This window comes from Neocloeon triangulifer, unplaced genomic scaffold (genome assembly GCF_031216515.1).
Source record: "Neocloeon triangulifer isolate White Clay Creek 2 clone unplaced genomic scaffold, ASM3121651v1 ptg000006l, whole genome shotgun sequence".
NCBI classification, from domain to species: Eukaryota; Metazoa; Arthropoda; class Insecta; order Ephemeroptera; family Baetidae; genus Neocloeon; species Neocloeon triangulifer.
In genome coordinates, this window is record NW_026775549.1 from 553,400 (window position 1) to 561,300 (window position 7,901).

The window sequence follows — 7,901 nt, forward strand, 5'->3', positions numbered from 1 at the left end:
GCTGGTCGCGGCGTGCCAAATCACAGACGTTTTCCTGGTCTTTTTTTGTATCTCTAATTGCCACGTTCGACTAAATTACATACTCATCTCGCAACGAAAACAAACAGACAGCTAATAGTTGCGTCCATCCATTAATAAGAGGGAGAAGAACCTAATTGGTCCTCTCATTTAATTACTGAAATTGCACGCAGCAGAAAAGCCGCCGCGCGCTTTTAATAAATTGAGGGGAAAATGAGCAAAAATTAAAAAGCCACACGAAAAATGAAGCGACTACTTTGTAGCTCTGGTCGTGGTTAATTCCGTTGAGGATACGCCGCAAGCCGATCGATTTTGCCTTTGAAAAAAAACCACATCGTGTGCAATTTGTTGAGGACAGACTGTGTAATTACTCTGCCAGAGAGTGCAATTGCAACAACCGGTTTTTATGATTTTTGCATGTTAAAATTCACGATATGACTTCACCAGCAGCAGCAACTTTTATTTGATGCCTTCACTCTTCAGAGTACGCAAAAAATGAAATTTATTAACTCACTCTCATGCCACTGCAATTTGCGTGATTAATTGCTCACATTAAATATTCAATCTTGAGAGCACTTGTTGCGAAACTCAAAGTTTCTTCCGAGTAAATGTTGTGCTTGCCCTTCATGCGGAACACAACAAAAATAAACTGTCGCAAATTCTTAAAGAGTAAGTGAGTCATTGGCGGAAAATTTTGCGCAGTAGCCCAAGAAAAATAGCATAATTTCTTTCAGGGTCAAGAAATTTGTTCAATATCCTCCTATATGACAATGAATGTAAGTCCACATATATATGTAAACTTAATTCTCGTCGTGGCCTTTTGAGAAGAAGGCGAAATAAATAAAGCTTTAATTAGATCCGGTGTTGGAATTTGCATGTAAACGCGCTGGCCAGAATATTCGGTTACGGCAGCAGTTTGGGTATAAATTTAAAAAAGGCAGCACAATGGAGAGAGAGACACGTATGCAGATAAAGAGAATGAAAGGCGACAAAAACACCCACATATCGAGTCGAGGAGGCGGCGTAGGCAAAGTAGCGGTGAGAAGTTAAAAAAGATTCGACGGCTCGGCCGCCGCCGCCAAGCAGAGATAAAAATTTATTGCCTCAAAAGAGTAGCCGTGGCTCCTCTTTTAAATAACAATCTAAATGAGTCACTCTCTATTCATCTTGTTTTAAATAAATTTGTTAATGGAATATAAATCAGCGCCGATTTATACAAACACAAAGGGAGAACACGCAGGAATAATAGAAAAAAGCGAGCTGGGTGCGAGTGGAAACAAATTGCAGCTGTGGATTAGGACTATAGAGTGCTGACAATGAGGTGTGTAATATTTTAGCGAAATAAAAGGATATTTGACAAATAATGGCCTAGTATAGAGATGTGGGCAGCGGGTTAAATTAATATAATATATATTAATGCGCATAATTGTGATGAAAATGAAAATTGTGTGACAAAGTTTTCTTCTAATTCAATTCAATAATCAAACAGTTTAAAAAAGTTGAGTTCTTGGTTTATTTTTGATTTGAGGATATTAAATATAAAAATTATTTTACTTGAACTCTTGAAAAATAACAAACAATTTTATTTCAAGTGAGGAACACTCCCCTGACATTCTTGATTTGGAAATAAAAGAATTCAAAAAGAACTACAGAGGTTACAGAGGTTGAATTGCAAAACAAAACAAAAAATATACATAAGGTAATAATAATAATTATTATTTTTTTTTTTTGCACAAAATTGAAGTTTAAAATGCAATAAAAGTAAATAAAAGTCATAACGCATATTTATAAGCTTATAAGATTTTAATCTTTATGTATCAAAATATATTGCTGTATGAATTGTCTTTAAATTTCAATCTGACAAAAATAAAGATGCAATTTGTCGAGAAACTTACTCATTTGCATGTGGTGATTGCAAGGAGGACTAGATAAGCAGCAGCTGTTCCAACCTTTATCGTAATGAGAGAAGCCTATCCCCAAATTCCAGCACCGTGATGTGTGACACACCAATTAACTGTTTGAGCAAAACTCTCTTTGCAACAACGTTTCGATGCTAATAGCGCAAAAGCATGCGATGCCGTTGCGAAATTAAATCCCGGCTCTCCGCAACGTTGGACGGACGGACCAAGAATAATAATATGAATATTTTAAGTACTTACAAGAGAGTGGTCCTGTTAATAGCCGATAATCCGTTGTGCTTGGTAATTAGAATCATTCAAGTTGCACCGCCAGGAGGTGTTTAAATAATTAAAACACTTTCAGCAGGCTCGGCACACGTTTTTTTATTTTTATATACACACTTTGATTAACGATGAAAATTCATTCTCGGTCTAGCTAGTTTGGCGAAAAGAAAAGAAAACGAGGATGGGCGCGCGAGAAACAAAGCTGCGCGAAGCTTGACAAAAATAATCGGATCGGCTTTAGTGGCGCGGCCCATTAAATATTAATTTATGAAAATGAGGCCTCCGCCTGCTCTTTGAGGTTTTAATTAAAAGGAGTAAATCAAGAGCCACGCAGCGCCCCTCGCTTTATTATTCAAATAACAAGTTACGCGAAACCAGCAATCATCTTCGCAATGAAAGTGAAATCTGCCGCACGGTGAGTTGAAAAAAATACGACGTGTGTGGATCTGAAAACCATCGTGCGGCGTATATTGATGACGATTTTTTTGTATATAAATATTTGTGTTTGGAGAGAGATTTATGTAAGGATATATTCAAATGAGCATGTCATAAATTTCTAATAGATGACATTAATCTTGTTGTTTCTTGACTTCAATTTCCGCTCGATGAGGTTCTGATCAAACAGCCATGGCTTGATGGCTTATTAGAAAAAGAGAAGCTATTTGTAACATTCCATTTCGAAAATTAAAAAAGGTTGGTTTTCACTATCAAGAGCAATAATTTATCACTACAGCTACCATTTTAATATAAAGATTTAATTATTTTATTCTTAATTTAAAATAATAAATTTTGTTTAACTAACCGTGACAGAAATTTCAGAAAAATAAAAATTTAGCTGTTAAGGATCTATCTATGACTCTATTTAAAAGCTTTAATGCACGATTTTGCAGAATTTCTAAATATCTTTACATTTTTAATAAAAAGGAATGCAAAAACTATTAAATAAAGTAAAGCCAGTTTTCACGGCTCTCTGTCGCCTAGCACAAAAAAATCTGAGACACAAAGAAAAATGATTCTGCCACCAAGCACGCGTTTGAAAATATTTCGCACCGAGAAAGAAACTCGTCCTCTCTGGCAGGTAAGAAGAAAAACGCTCTATCGAGAATTTAAGTAAGAGAACCTGAACATCCAAACTGAAGAAAGATTTCGTGGCTGATAAAAAGGCGATAAAAAACCAGTTGCTGCATAGGAAAACCGGTGCATAAATATTTTCACAAGTGGACAGCAGAAAATTTTTGAGCTGTCAATGAGGCGGGAGACTTTTGTCAGTCGAAAAGCTGGCCGGGCTAATTGAATTATGGATGCCTGTAAAAAGAGATTCGTGCATGACTCTCACTTTACGAGTGTCATTAGAGGAATTTATCCGTCCTATCAGTGTCGATCGGTGCCGCCGATCGACCAGAAAAATGCAAGTGTGCCGCCGAATTAAAGAGTTTTTAGATTCGGAGCTGTCCATTAAATTTCCACAGCTTATCATTCATCGGGTTTTACGGCTGCAACACCACCGGCTGACGTGCATTTGAATAATATTCTCTATAGACGTGCATGTACTCTCAGCTGAAGAGCTTTGATTGGGAAAGATAGGTTTGATGATAAAATTTATTTTTAGATATTTTTAATTACTTTTATTTATCATTAATCATAACCATTTACGATGAAAAATTGTTTTATTTAGACAAATCCATTCTAACAAACACAAGCCGCAAATATATGCAAAATGTGAGATCTGTTTTAGTTTTATGTGAATAAATATTAATATAAATTTTTAATGTAATTGATAATATCACATCAAATTAAAAAAATATATATAAATATAAAAAAATTCTATTTTATTCAAAGTTACTTTAAAAAATTTAATGTAATGTGATGTAAATATTAAAATAATTATACATAAAAATAACTTATTGTATTAAGGAAACTAAAAAATATTATTTTTTTAATTGTTTAAACACCATACTTTAAAAATTTAACGTTTTATTTAATCAATGTCTTCTGTTAATTGATTTATATATTATATCACATAATAAATTTCTCTTTACAAGGTAAATTTTAAGTTTAAATTATATCATATAATATCATTAAATTAAATTTATGTTGAGAGTTTGCAGGAAACCATTTTTCATGGAAACAATCATTACAAAAATTATTTTAATTTTGATCAATTTGAGGTGAACACAAATTAATAATCTACTAGAGGTCAGTATTTCTTACTAAAGAATCATACAAAATGGTTTTTTTATTTGAAGTTTTGCTTTACGCCCTTCACTTACCAGAAAATTTTATTTGTTATGAAATTGCTTCACAGTATGTGTACAGCCTTGGCGTGCGAAATTTGGACCATGCATTGATGGCAATCTAAACACCGCGCCGCAATTTACTCCGTGATTAAAAGCATGAATGAATGTACATGAACACACACATGCGTCACTACTTGCGTACGCCACGTGCTCATCGTCTTTCATCGCGCAAATACGCGTGCAATCCATTTTTTTTGCACCGCGCATACCCGGTGCAAGAGTCGTGGGCCGAGTTCTGAGAGTATAAATCAATGGACTCTCGATTTCCTTTCGCTTTAATTCACACCCGCTGCTAAAAGCCTGTTGAGAGAGAGGCGGCGATAATATGATTCTTGGCACCGGTAGCAATAACATTAATAAAGAGAGCAGCTCGGCCGTTGCATTCTTTCTTTCCGCCGCCACCGATACATCCTTTAGCCATACGCCTGCTTTTGGTCACCGAATTTGAGATCGCGGTGCCGGAAGGTGAAGTTTAAATGTTTATCGGCCTCTTAAAATAGCCCGCAACGGCTCTCTCGCGAGATGCATTTCTTTTTACCAATATTATATATCGGCGAGAGTGGTGCAAGAGTGTGTCACTGAACCAAAACCAAAGCATACACACATACCTCTTCAATAGGCACCACGTGGCCCTTGCTAAGTTAAACACAGCTTTGCACTTTTATGGACCCTCAAAAATTTTGAAATAAGATTTTATTGCAGGGGATTCAATATCCTTTTATTTCAATAAATAATTTTTAATTCAAAAACAAAAATTTGCCAACAGATCTGGAAGATTATTTTAGGATTTGAAATTTGAATTCAATTTCATGTGAGCTATAACAAGCTATAATTTTTATTAAGCAAATAATGCAAGATAAGAACTAAAGGAATAAATTATTAAAAAGCTATTTTTAGATATTTTTAGATTTAATAAAAAAAAGTGCTACTTTTAAAATATTCCTAAAACTCTATAAAACTCTTAATTTTCGTCAACATTATTACTATGTTTACAGGTTTCTTGAAAAATTCTAGAACTTGCGGTCGCATTTTAAAAATAAAAAATGTAGCTATACTGTACTTAAAAATCAAAATTGTTTTGGTTAAACAAAATCCTATCATTTTACAGTCTCTAAATTTAAAACCAAATACAGACGGCATGAGTTCGCCTTTGTAAATCGTTTCAAAAAGTCTACTCAGAATAAAAAATTAAGCTGGAATGATGGCCAGAAACTGGCTTCGCAGCGGCAAGCCCACAAAATCTGACTCACTCTTCACCATTAAATCGGACGCGTAATGCGCGTTTTGTATTCAGTACATAATCCTTTTGCCGTGCTTCACTGCTGCTATAAGTTCCAATTAAAATTTTGCAGCCTGCGACGCAGATTGACACTCGCAAATTCAGCGAGGCAAGCAAATGAGATGAATTTATTTCATATACACAATAAGCGCGAAAAGGAAATAAAGAGCAGAGTGGCCGGGCCTCGCCTTGTGTATTGTTAATTAAATCGCTTCTCACAATGGAAGTGCGCTTGAAAAATGTGAGAAAATAAATCTCAGGTGTGTTAGATAGAGCTGCGTGTCCGCCTACGCGCCAACATTTATCTTTCAATCTCCTTTACACTTCGCACTTCTCGCAGCCTAATCTGCGCGCTGATCTTCTTTCTTTTCCGTTCGCTCTTTTCTCGCGCGGCTGCTTGCGTAAGTGCACGTTAATACATCTCCATTAATTCGCGGCCGGGTGCGAGAGCCACGTCCGTCTTCGCGAATTATTTTCGGCGCTTGTTTTTTCCCTCGCCTATGCAATCACGAGAAGGACGCGTGTCGTAAAATTTTTACAATCGCGCGACGGCTGCATGCTGGGTAATGAATGTTTTGCAAAATAGTATTTTTGCCAGGCAGACGCGCTGCAATAATAGTAAAAGAGCGACAATAAACGCGCCGGAATCTCAGTCGGAAAATAAATAAATCTCGCGCGTATACACCTAAGCACATCTGCGGCATTTTATATCAAACACCACCAGGATCCGTGGGATGAATGAATCCGCGCTCGTTGCGCGCGCGTCACTCTCGCCACCGCATTTATTTGTCTTTGCCGCGCCGGAATTTTCCCTTTGGACCAGGTGGTTTCTGCATTTTATTGCGCTTAAGTCAGTCTTTAATTTGGCACTGCTCATTCCTCCGCCGCTCGACATGAATATTTGTTTTCCTAAGCGTTACATTCACATCCTCGTCAAGCACCAACGAGGCTATTTTCGGCCCAGGGGACAATTAACTCGATTGTACACAGAAATCTATTAGAAAACACTCGCATCTTTTTTCGTCTCTCAATGACAGAGTTTGTTTGAAATGTGCTCTTTTTTAAGGGACAGAAACTCGTTTAAAAGAAATTTATTTCAGAGTTTCCGTTCTGTTTGTTGAAAGTAGACTTGCAGAAAATTGGGTGATCAACTGAAACTTGCATATTTACGTGCTTTTTTAAAGTAAAAAGCACCAAATTATAAAATTGGCACCTTTTTTAATTCTACAATTTTTAGTGCTTTCATGAAGATTATTAATTAGTTTTAATTTGAGATATCGGTAATTATTTATGCAAAAAATGATTGGAAATTATTAATTCAGTTTTAGCTATATAAGCCATGTGAATATAATGTTGTTAAATAGCATATTAATAATATTTATTATTTATTCAATAAATTGTCTATTTATTTATTAATATTTATTTTAGTTTTATAAACTATAGCAATTTTTGTTTTATAAATAACAATTATTTACTAACACATTTTTTATTTTCTATGATGTTTTAGAGAAAACAATTAGACCAATCATAGTATTAAAACTTTAATTTTTTTTTATATATAATCATGTAACTTAACATAATAAAGTTAACTTAAGAGATCGTTGCTGATTATCAATTGTGGATTTGAATTTTTTTACATGAATCAAGAATAAATTATAATATAATAAGGCGCTTTAAATTTAATAAATTTAAAATTTAAGTAAGCATTTTGAAATCAATTTGCCTCTTACATTTCTCAGCTGACCTGAATAGTCCCAAGCTGTCCAGTTTTTATAAATCTATAAAATATATATCTGACACAAAATTTTATCAGATATCATTTATCAAACTTTGAAAACTGAATGATTAAATAATAAAATATCTAAAGATCATAAATTTTTCATCCTTGTATGTGCAAAGTAGAAGAATTTATCTCCGTGCGGCCAGTTTACCCGTCCTAAGAGTGGTGATCACGATAGAGATTACCGCAATTTCACCATGAGATCCAGAGGCAAATGTGCTCTAATTAGTAGCCGCCGCGGACGTGCAATAAAAGCGCGAGTTATGATTGCGATGCACGTTTATTTCACCTTCCTAATGTTGGCCCCATGCGCCTTACAAAGTCTTTAATGGAGGTGCAAATGA